Source organism: Heterodontus francisci, chromosome 21 (assembly GCF_036365525.1).
Source record: "Heterodontus francisci isolate sHetFra1 chromosome 21, sHetFra1.hap1, whole genome shotgun sequence".
Lineage (NCBI taxonomy): Eukaryota > Metazoa > Chordata > Chondrichthyes > Heterodontiformes > Heterodontidae > Heterodontus > Heterodontus francisci.
In genome coordinates, this window is record NC_090391.1 from 64,692,367 (window position 1) to 64,706,747 (window position 14,381).

Sequence of the window (14,381 nt, forward strand, 5' to 3'; positions counted from 1 at the left end):
TAACAAAGACAGACACTAATACCCAGTAACACAGACATACACTTACACCAAGTAACACAGACATACACTGACACCAAGTAACAAAGACATACACTGTTGCCCAGTAACACAGATACACACTTACACCAAGTAACAAAGAAAGACAATGACACCAAGTAACAAAGACATACACTGATACCCAGTAACACAGACACACACTTACACCATGTAACAAAGACATACACTGACACCAAGTAACAAAGACATACACTTACACCAAGTAACACAGACAGACACAGGCACCAAGTGACAAATACATACACTGATACCCAGTAACACAGACACACACTTACACCATGTAACAAAGACATACACTGACACCAAGTAACAAAGACATACACTTACACCAAGTAACACAGACATACACTGACACCAAGTAACAAAGACACACACTTACACCAAGTAACACAGACAAACACTGACACCAAGTAACAAAGACGGACACTGATGCCCAGTAACACAGACACACACTTACACCAAGTAACAATGACAGACACTGATACCCAGTAACACAGACACACACTTACACCAAGTCACAAACACATACACTGACACCCAGTAACAAAGACATACACTGACACCCAGTAACAAAGACACACAATGACACCAAGTAACAAAGGCACACAGTGACACCAAGTAACAAAGACATACACTGATACCAAGTAACAAAGACATTCACTGATACCCAGTAACACAGACACACACTTACACCATGTAACAAAGACATACACTGACACCAAGTGACAAATACATACACTTACACCAAGTAACACAGACAGACACAGACACCAAGTAACAAAGACATACACTGATACTCAGTTACACAGACACACACTTACACCCAGTAACAAAGACACACAATGACACCAAGTAACAAAGGCACACAGTGACACCAAGTAACAAAGACATACACTGATACCAAGTAACAAAGACATTCACTGATACCCAGTAACACAGACACACACTTACTCCAAGTAACAAAGACATACACTGACACCAAGTAACAAAGACATGCACTGATACCCAGTAACACAGACACACACTTACACCAAGTAACAAAGACATACACTGATACTCAGTTACACAGACACACACTTACACCAAGTAACAAAGACATACACTGACACCAAGTAACAAAGGCATACACTGACACCCAGTAACAAAGACAAACACTGACACCCAGTAACACAGACACACACGGACACCAAGTAACAATGACATACACTGACACCCAGTAACAAAAACATACACTGACACCAGGTAACAAGGACAGACACTGACACCAAGTAACAAAGACATTGACTGATCCCCTGTAACACAGACAAACACTTACACCAAGTAACAACGACATACACTGACAACAAGTAACAAAGACAAACACTGATACCCAGTAACACAGACACACACTTACACCAAGTATCAAAGACAGACAATGAGACCAACTAACAAAGACATACACTAATACCCAGTAACACAGACACACACTTACACCAAGTAACAGAGACATACACTTACACCAAGTAACAAAGGCATACACTTACACCAAGTAACAAAGACATGCACTGACACCAAGTAACAAAGACGTACACTTGCACCAAGTAACAAAGACATACACTGATACCCAGGAACACAGACACACACTGACACCAAGTAACAAAGACATACACTGACACCAATTAACAGAGACATACACTGATACCCAGTAACACAGACACACAGTTACACCAAGTAACAAAGACATACACTGACACCAGGTAACAAAGTCATACACTTACACCAAGTAAAAAAGACATACACTGACACCAAGTAACAATGACATGCACTGATACCCAGTTACACAGACACACACTTACACCATGTAACACAGACACACACAGACACCAAGAAACAAAGTCATACACTGATACCCAGTAACACAGACACACACTGACAGCAAGTAACAAAGTCATACAATGACACCAAGTCACAAAGACATACACTTACACCAAGTAAAAAAGACATACACTGACACCAATTAACAAAGACTTACACTGATACCCAGTAACACAGACACACACTTACACCAAGTAACAAAGACAGACACTGATACCCAGTAACACAGACATACACTTACACCAAGTATCAATGTCATACACTGACACCAAGGAGCAAAGACATAAACTTACAGCAAGTAACAGAGACATACACTGACACCAAGTAACACAGACGTACACTGACACCAAGTAACAAAGACATACACTTACACCAAGTAACAAAGACATACACTGACACCAAGTAACAAAGACATACACTGATACCCAGTAACACAGACACACACTTACACCAAGTAACACAGACATACACTGACACCAAGTAACAAAGACATACACTGATACCCAGTAAGACAGATACACACTTCCACCAAGTAACAAAGAAAGACAATGACACCAAGTAACAAAGACATACACTGATATCCAGTAACACAGACACACACTTACACAAAGTAACAGAGACATACACTGACACCAAGTAACAAAGGCATACACTTACACCAAGTAACAAAAACATGCACTGACACCAAGTAACGAAGACGTAAACTTACACCAAGTAACAAAGACATACACTGACACCAAGTAACAAAGACATACACTTACACCAAGTAACACAGACATACACTGACACCAAGTAACAAAGACACACACTTACACCGAATACACAGACATACACTGACATCAAGTAACAAAGACATACACTGGTACCAAGTAACTCAGACACACACTTGCACCAAGTAACAAAGACAGACACTGATACCCAGTAACAAAGACATACACTGACACCAAGTAACAAAGACATACACTTACACCAAGTAAAAAAGACATACACTGACACCAAGTAATAAAGACAGACACTGATACCCAGTAGCAGAGACATACACTTACACCAAGTATCAAAGACATACACTGACACCAAGTAGCAAAGACATACAATTACACCAAGTAACAAAGAAATACACTGACACTAAGTAACAAAGACATTCAATTACACCAAGTAACAAAGACATACACTGACACCAACTAACAAAGACATACACTTGCACCAAGTAACACAGACATACACTGACACTAAGTAACAAAGGCATACACTTACACCAAGTAACAAAGACATACAGTGACACCAAGTAACAAAGACATACACTGATACCCAGTAAAACAGACACACACTTACACCAAGTAACAAAGACAGACACTGATACCCAGTAACACAGACACACACTTACACCAAGTAACACAGACATACACTGACACCAAGTAACAAAGACCTACACTGATACCCTGTAACACAGATACACACTTCCACCAAGTAACAAAGACAGACAATGACACCAAGTAACAAAGACATACACTGATATCCAGTAACACAGACACACACTGACACAAAGTAACAGAGACATACACTGACACCAAGTAACAAAGGCATACACTTACACCAAGTAACAAAAACATGCACTGACACCAAGTAACAAAGACGTACACTTACACCAAGTAACAAAGACATACACTGACACCAAGTAACAAAGACATACACTTACACCAAGTAACACAGACATACACTGACACCAAGTAACAAAGACACACACTTACACCGAATACACAGACATACACTGACAGCAAGTAACAAAGACATACACTGGTACCAAGTAACTCAGACACACACTTACACCAAGTAACAAAGACAGACACTGATACCCAGTAACAAAGACATACACTGACACCAAGTAACAAAGACATACACTTACACCAAGTAAAAGAGACATACACTGACACCAAGTAACAAAGACAGACACTGATACCCAGTAGCACAGACATACACTTACACCAAGTATCAAAGACATACACTGACACCAAGTAGCAAAGACATACACTTACACCAAGTAACAAAGAAATACACTGACACTAAGTAACAAAGACATTCAATTACACCAAGTAACAAAGACATACACTGACACCAACTAACAAAGACATACACTTACACCAAGTAACACAGACATACACTGACACCAAGTAACAAAGGCATGCACTTACACCAAGTAACAAAGACATACACTGACACCAATTAACAGAGACATACACTGATACCCAGTAACACAGACACACAGTTACACCAAGTAACAAAGACATACACTGACACCAGGTAACAAAGTCATACACTTACACCAAGTAAAAAAGACATACACTGACACCAAGTAACAATGACATGCACTGATACCCAGTTACACAGACACACACTTACGCCATGTAACACAGACACACACAGACACCAAGAAACAAAGTCATACACTGATACCCAGTAACACAGACACACACTGACAGCAAGTAACAAAGTCATACAATGACACCAAGTCACAAAGACATACACTTACACCAAGTAAAAAAGACATACACTGACACCAATTAACAAAGACTTACACTGATACCCAGTAACACAGACACACACTTACACCAAGTAACAAAGACAGACACTGATACCCAGTAACACAGACATACACTTACACCAAGTATCAATGTCATACACTGACACCAAGGAGCAAAGACATAAACTTACAGCAAGTAACAGAGACATACACTGACACCAAGTAACACAGACGTACACTGACACCAAGTAACAAAGACATACACTTACACCAAGTAACAAAGACATACACTGACACCAAGCAACAAAGACATACACTGATACCCAGTAACACAGACACACACTTACACCAAGTAACACAGACATACACTGACACCAAGTAACAAAGACATACACTGATACCCAGTAAGACAGATACACACTTCCACCAAGTAACAAAGAAAGACAATGACAACAAGTAACAAAGACATACACTGATATCCAGTAACACAGACACACACTTACACAAAGTAACAGAGACATACACTGACACCAAGTAACAAAGGCATACACTTACACCAAGTAACAAAAACATGCACTGACACCAAGTAACGAAGACGTAAACTTACACCAAGTAACAAAGACATACACTGACACCAAGTAACAAAGACATACACTTACACCAAGTAACACAGACATACACTGACACCAAGTAACAAAGACACACACTTACACCGAATACACAGACATACACTGACATCAAGTAACAAAGACATACACTGGTACCAAGTAACTCAGACACACACTTGCACCAAGTAACAAAGACAGACACTGATACCCAGTAACAAAGACATACACTGACACCAAGTAACAAAGACATACACTTACACCAAGTAAAAAAGACATACACTGACACCAAGTAATAAAGACAGACACTGATACCCAGTAGCAGAGACATACACTTACACCAAGTATCAAAGACATACACTGACACCAAGTAGCAAAGACATACACTTACACCAAGTAACAAAGAAATACACTGACACTAAGTAACAAAGACATTCAATTACACCAAGTAACAAAGACATACAGTGACACCAAGTAACAAAGACATACACTGATACCCAGTAACACAGACACACACTTACACCAAGTAACAAAGACAGACACTGATACCCAGTAACACAGACACACACTTACACCAAGTAACACAGACATACACTGACACCAAGTAACAAAGACCTACACTGATACCCTGTAACACAGATACACACTTCCACCAAGTAACAAAGACAGACAATGACACCAAGTAACAAAGACATACACTGATATCCAGTAACACAGACACACACTGACACAAAGTAACAGAGACATACACTGACACCAAGTAACAAAGGCATACACTTACACCAAGTAACAAAAACATGCACTGACACCAAGTAACAAAGACGTACACTTACACCAAGTAACAAAGACATACACTGACACCAAGTAACAAAGACATACACTTACACCAAGTAACACAGACATACACTGACACCAAGTAACAAAGACACACACTTACACCGAATACACAGACATACACTGACAGCAAGTAACAAAGACATACACTGGTACCAAGTAACTCAGACACACACTTACACCAAGTAACAAAGACAGACACTGATACCCAGTAACAAAGACATACACTGACACCAAGTAACAAAGACATACACTTACACCAAGTAAAAGAGACATACACTGACACCAAGTAACAAAGACAGACACTGATACCCAGTAGCACAGACATACACTTACACCAAGTATCAAAGACATACACTGACACCAAGTAGCAAAGACATACACTTACACCAAGTAACAAAGAAATACACTGACACTAAGTAACAAAGACATTCAATTACACCAAGTAACAAAGACATACACTGACACCAACTAACAAAGACATACACTTACACCAAGTAACACAGACATACACTGACACCAAGTAACAAAGGCATACACTTACACCAAGTAACAAAGACATACAGTGACACCAAGTAACAAAGACATACACTGATGCCCAGTAACACAGATACACACTTACACCAAGTAACAAAGAAAGACAATGACACCAAGTAACAAAGACATACACTGATACCCAGTAACACAGACACACACTTACACCATGTAACAAAGACATACACTGACACCAAGTAACAAAGACATACACTTACACCAAGTAACACAGACATACACAGACACCAAGTGACAAATACATACACTGATACCCAGTAACACAGACACACACTTACCCCATGTAACAAAGACATACACTGACACCAAGTAACAAAGACATACACTTACACCAAGTAACACAGACATACACTGACACCAAGTAACAAAGACACACACTTACACCAAGTAACACAGACAAACACTGACACCAAGTAACAAAGACGGACACTGATGCCCAGTAACACAGCCACACACTTACACCAAGTAACAATGACAGACACTGATACCCAGTAACACAGACACACACTTACACCAAGTCACAAAGACATACACTGACACCCAGTAACAAAGACATACACTGACACCCAGTAACAAAGACACACAATGACACCAAGTAACAAAGGCACACAGTGACACCAAGTGACACAGACAAACACTGACACCAAGTAACAAAGACGGACACTGATGCCCAGTAACACAGACACACACTTACAACAAGTAACAATGACAGACACTGATACCCAGTAACACAGACACACACTTACACCAAGTCACAAAGACATACACTGACACCCAGTAACAAAGACATACACTGACACCCAGTAACAAAGACATACACTGATACCAAGTAACAAAGACATTCACTGATACCCAGTAACACAGACACACACTTACACCATGTAACAAAGACATACACTGACACCAAGTGACAAATACATACACTTACACCAAGTAACACAGACAGACACAGACACCAAGTGACAAAGACATACACTGATACACAGTAACACAGACGCACACTTACACCAAGTAACACAGACACACACAGACACCAAGTAACAGAGACATACACTGATACCCAGTAACACAGACACACACTTACAACAAGTAACAAAGACAGACACTGATACCCAGTAACACAGACATACACTTACACCAAGTATCAATGTCATACACTGACACCAAGGAGCAAAGACATAAACTTACAGCAAGTAACAGAGACATACACTGACACCAAGTAACACAGACGTACACTGACACCAAGTAACAAAGACATACACTTACACCAAGTAACAAAGACATACACTGACACCAAGTAACAAAGACATACACTGATACCCAGTAACACAGACACACACTTACACCAAGTAACACAGACATACACTGACACCAAGTAACAAAGACATACACTGATACCCAGTAAGACAGATACACACTTCCACCAAGTAACAAAGAAAGACAATGACACCAAGTAACAAAGACATACACTGATATCCAGTAACACAGACACACACTTACACAAAGTAACAGAGACATACACTGACACCAAGTAACAAAGGCATACACTTACACCAAGTAACAAAAACATGCACTGACACCAAGTAACGAAGACGTAAACTTACACCAAGTAACAAAGACATACACTGACACCAAGTAACAAAGACATACACTTACACCAAGTAACACAGACATACACTGACACCAAGTAACAAAGACACACACTTACACCGAATACACAGACATACACTGACATCAAGTAACAAAGACATACACTGGTACCAAGTAACTCAGACACACACTTGCACCAAGTAACAAAGACAGACACTGATACCCAGTAACAAAGACATACACTGACACCAAGTAACAAAGACATACACTTACACCAAGTAAAAAAGACATACACTGACACCAAGTAATAAAGACAGACACTGATACCCAGTAGCAGAGACATACACTTACACCAAGTATCAAAGACATACACTGACACCATGTAGCAAAGACATACACTTACACCAAGTAACAAAGAAATACACTGACACTAAGTAACAAAGACATTCAATTACACCAAGTAACAAAGACATACACTGACACCAACTAACAAAGACATACACTTGCACCAAGTAACACAGACATACACTGACACTAAGTAACAAAGGCATACACTTACACCAAGTAACAAAGACATACAGTGACACCAAGTAACAAAGACATACACTGATACCCAGTAACACAGACACACACTTACACCAAGTAACAAAGACAGACACTGATACCCAGTAACACAGACACACACTTACACCAAGTAACACAGACATACACTGACACCAAGTAACAAAGACCTACACTGATACCCTGTAACACAGATACACACTTCCACCAAGTAACAAAGACAGACAATGACACCAAGTAACAAAGACATACACTGATATCCAGTAACACAGACACACACTGACACAAAGTAACAGAGACATACACTGACACCAAGTAACAAAGGCATACACTTACACCAAGTAACAAAAACATGCACTGACACCAAGTAACAAAGACGTACACTTACACCAAGTAACAAAGACATACACTGACACCAAGTAACAAAGACATACACTTACACCAAGTAACACAGACATACACTGACACCAAGTAACAAAGACACACACTTACACCGAATACACAGACATACACTGACAGCAAGTAACAAAGACATACACTGGTACCAAGTAACTCAGACACACACTTACACCAAGTAACAAAGACAGACACTGATACCCAGTAACAAAGACATACACTGACACCAAGAAACAAAGACATACACTTACACCAAGTAAAAGAGACATACACTGACACCAAGTAACAAAGACAGACACTGATACCCAGTAGCACAGACATACACTTACACCAAGTATCAAAGACATACACTGACACCAAGTAGCAAAGAAATACACTTACACCAAGTAACAAAGACATACACTGACACCAACTAACAAAGACATACACTTACACCAAGTAACACAGACATACACTGACACCAAGTAACAAAGGCATACACTTACACCAAGTAACAAAGACATACACTGACACCAATTAACAGAGACATACACTGATACCCAGTAACACAGACACACAGTTACACCAAGTAACAAAGACATACACTGACACCAGGTAACAAAGTCATACACTTACACCAAGTAAAAAAGACATACACTGACACCAAGTAACAATGACATGCACTGATACCCAGTTACACAGACACACACTTACGCCATGTAACACAGACACACACAGACACCAAGAAACAAAGTCATACACTGATACCCAGTAACACAGACACACACTGACAGCAAGTAACAAAGTCATACAATGACACCAAGTCACAAAGACATACACTTACACCAAGTAAAAAAGACATACACTGACACCAATTAACAAAGACTTACACTGATACCCAGTAACACAGACACACACTTACACCAAGTAACAAAGACAGACACTGATACCCAGTAACACAGACATACACTTACACCAAGTATCAATGTCATACACTGACACCAAGGAGCAAAGACATAAACTTACAGCAAGTAACAGAGACATACACTGACACCAAGTAACACAGACGTACACTGACACCAAGTAACAAAGACATACACTTACACCAAGTAACAAAGACATACACTGACACCAAGTAACAAAGACATACACTGATACCCAGTAACACAGACACACACTTACACCAAGTAACACAGACATACGCTGACACCAAGTAACAAAGACATACACTGATACCCAGTAAGACAGATACACACTTCCACCAAGTAACAAAGAAAGACAATGACAACAAGTAACAAAGACATACACTGATATCCAGTAACACAGACACACACTTACACAAAGTAACAGAGACATACACTGACACCAAGTAACAAAGGCATACACTTACACCAAGTAACAAAAACATGCACTGACACCAAGTAACGAAGACGTAAACTTACACCAAGTAACAAAGACATACACTGACACCAAGTAACAAAGACATACACTTACACCAAGTAACACAGACATACACTGACACCAAGTAACAAAGACACACACTTACACCGAATACACAGACATACACCGACATCAAGTAACAAAGACATACACTGGTACCAAGTAACTCAGACACACACTTGCACCAAGTAACAAAGACAGACACTGATACCCAGTAACAAAGACATACACTGACACCAAGTAACAAAGACATACACTTACACCAAGTAAAAAAGACATACACTGACACCAAGTAATAAAGACAGACACTGATACCCAGTAGCAGAGACATACACTTACACCAAGTATCAAAGACATACACTGACACCAAGTAGCAAAGACATACACTTACACCAAGTAACAAAGAAATACACTGACACTAAGTAACAAAGACATTCAATTACACCAAGTAACAAAGACATACACTGACACCAACTAACAAAGACATACTCTTGCACCAAGTAACACAGACATACACTGACACTAAGTAACAAAGGCATACACTTACACCAAGTAACAAAGACATACAGTGACACCAAGTAACAAAGACATACACTGATACCCAGTAACACAGACACACACTTACACCAAGTAACAAAGACAGACACTGATACCCAGTAACACAGACATACACTGACACCAAGTAACAAAGACCTACACTGATACCCTGTAACACAGATACACACTTCCACCAAGTAACAAAGACAGACAATGACACCAAGTAACAAAGACATACACTGATATCCAGTAACACAGACACACACTGACACAAAGTAACAGAGACATACACTGACACCAAGTAACAAAGGCATACACTTACACCAAGTAACAAAAACAGGCACTGACACCAAGTAACAAAGACGTACACTTACACCAAGTAACAAAGACATACACTGACACCAAGTAACAAAGACATACACTTACACCAAGTAACACAGACATACACTGACACCAAGTAACAAAGACACACACTTACACCGAATACACAGACATACACTGACAGCAAGTAACAAAGACATACACTGGTACCAAGTAACTCAGACACACACTTACACCAAGTAACAAAGACAGACACTGATACCCAGTAACAAAGACATACACTGACACCAAGTAACAAAGACATACACTTACACCAAGTAAAAGAGACATACACTGACACCAAGTAACAAAGACAGACACTGATACCCAGTAGCACAGACATACACTTACACCAAGTATCAAAGACATACACTGACACCAAGTAGCAAAGACATACACTGACACCAAGTAGCAAAGAAATACACTGACACTAAGTAACAAAGACATTCAATTACACCAAGTAACAAAGACATACACTGACACCAACTAACAAAGACATACACTTACACCAAGTAACACAGACATACACTGACACCAAGTAACAAAGGCATACACTTACACCAAGTAACAAAGACATACAGTGACACCAAGTAACAAAGACATACACTGATGCCCAGTAACACAGATACACACTTACACCAAGTAACAAAGAAAGACAATGACACCAAGTAACAAAGACATACACTGATACCCAGTAACACAGACACACACTTACACCATGTAACAAAGACATACACTGACACCAAGTAACAAAGACATACACTTACACCAAGTAACACAGACATACACAGACACCAAGTGACAAATACATACACTGATACCCAGTAACACAGACACACACTTACCCCATGTAACAAAGACATACACTGACACCAAGTAACAAAGACATACACTTACACCAAGTAACACAGACATACACTGACACCAAGTAACAAAGACACACACTTACACCAAGTAACACAGACAAACACTGACACCAAGTAACAAAGACGGACACTGATGCCCAGTAACACAGACACACACTTACACCAAGTAACAATGACAGACACTGATACCCAGTAACACAGACACACACTTACACCAAGTCACAAAGACATACACTGACACCCAGTAACAAAGACATACACTGACACCCAGTAACAAAGACACACAATGACACCAAGTAACAAAGGCACACAGTGACACCAAGTGACACAGACAAACACTGACACCAAGTAACAAAGACGGACACTGATGCCCAGTAACACAGACACACACTTACAACAAGTAACAATGAAAGACACTGATACCCAGTAACACAGACACACACTTACACCAAGTCACAAAGACATACACTGACACCCAGTAACAAAGACATACACTGACACCCAGTAACAAAGACATACACTGATACCAAGTAACAAAGACATTCACTGATACCCAGTAACACAGACACACACTTACACCATGTAACAAAGACATACACTGACACCAAGTGACAAATACATACACTTACACCAAGTAACACAGACAGACACAGACACCAAGTGACAAAGACATACACTGATACACAGTAACACAGACGCACACTTACACCAAGTAACACAGACACACACAGACACCAAGTAACAGAGACATACACTGATACCCAGTAACACAGACACACAATTACACCAAGTAACAAAGACATACAATGACACCAAGTAACAAAGACATACACTGACACCAAGTAAAAAAGACATACACTGACACCAAGTAACAAAGACATACACTGATACCCAGTAACACAGACACACACTTACACCAAGTAACAAAGACAGACACTAATACCCAGTAACACAGACATACACTTACACCAAGTAACACAGACATACACTGACACCAAGTAACAAAGACATACACTGATGCCCAGTAACACAGATACACACTTACACCAAGTAACAAAGAAAGACAATGACACCAAGTAACAAAGACATACACTGATACCCAGTAACACAGACACACACTTACACCATGTAACAAAGACATACACTGACACCAAGTAACAAAGACATACACTTAAACCAAGTAACACAGACATACACTGACACCAAGTAACAAAGACATGCACTGATACCCAGTTACACAGACACACACTTGCACCAAGTAACACAGACACACACAGACACCAAGAAACAAAGACATACACTGATACCCAGTAACACAGACACACACCTACACCAAGTAACAAAGTCATACAATGACACCAAGTAACAAAGACATACACTTACACCAAGTTAAAAAGACATGCACTGACACAAATTAACAAAGGCTTACACTGATACCCAGTAACACAGACACACACTTACACCAAGTAACAAAGACAGACACTGATACCCAGTAACACAGACATACACTTACACCAAGTATCAAAGACATACACTGACACCAAGGAGAAAAGACATAAACTTACAGCAAGTAACAAAGACATACACTGACACCAAGTAACACAGACGTACACTGACACCAAGGAACAAAGACATACACTTGCACCAAGTAACAAAGACATACACTGACACCAAGTAACAAAGACATACACTGATACCCAGTAACATAGACACACACTTACACCAAGTAACACAGACATACACTGACACCAAGTAACAAAGACATACACTGATACCCAGTAACACAGATACACACTTCCACCAAGTAACAAAGACCGACAATGACACCAAGTAACAAAGACATACACTGATATCCAGTAACACAGACATACACTTACACCAAGTATCAAAGACATACACTGACACCAAGGAGAAAAGACATAAACTTACAGCAAGTAACAAAGACATACACTGACACCAAGTAACACAGACGTACACTGACACCAAGGAACAAAGACATACACTTGCACCAAGTAACAAAGACATACACTGACACCAAGTAACAAAGACATACACTGATACCCAGTAACATAGACACACACTTACACCAAGTAACACAGACATACACTGACACCAAGTAACAAAGACATACACTGATACCCAGTAACACAGATACACACTTCCACCAAGTAACAAAGACCGACAATGACACCAAGTAACAAAGACATACACTGATATCCAGTAACACAGACA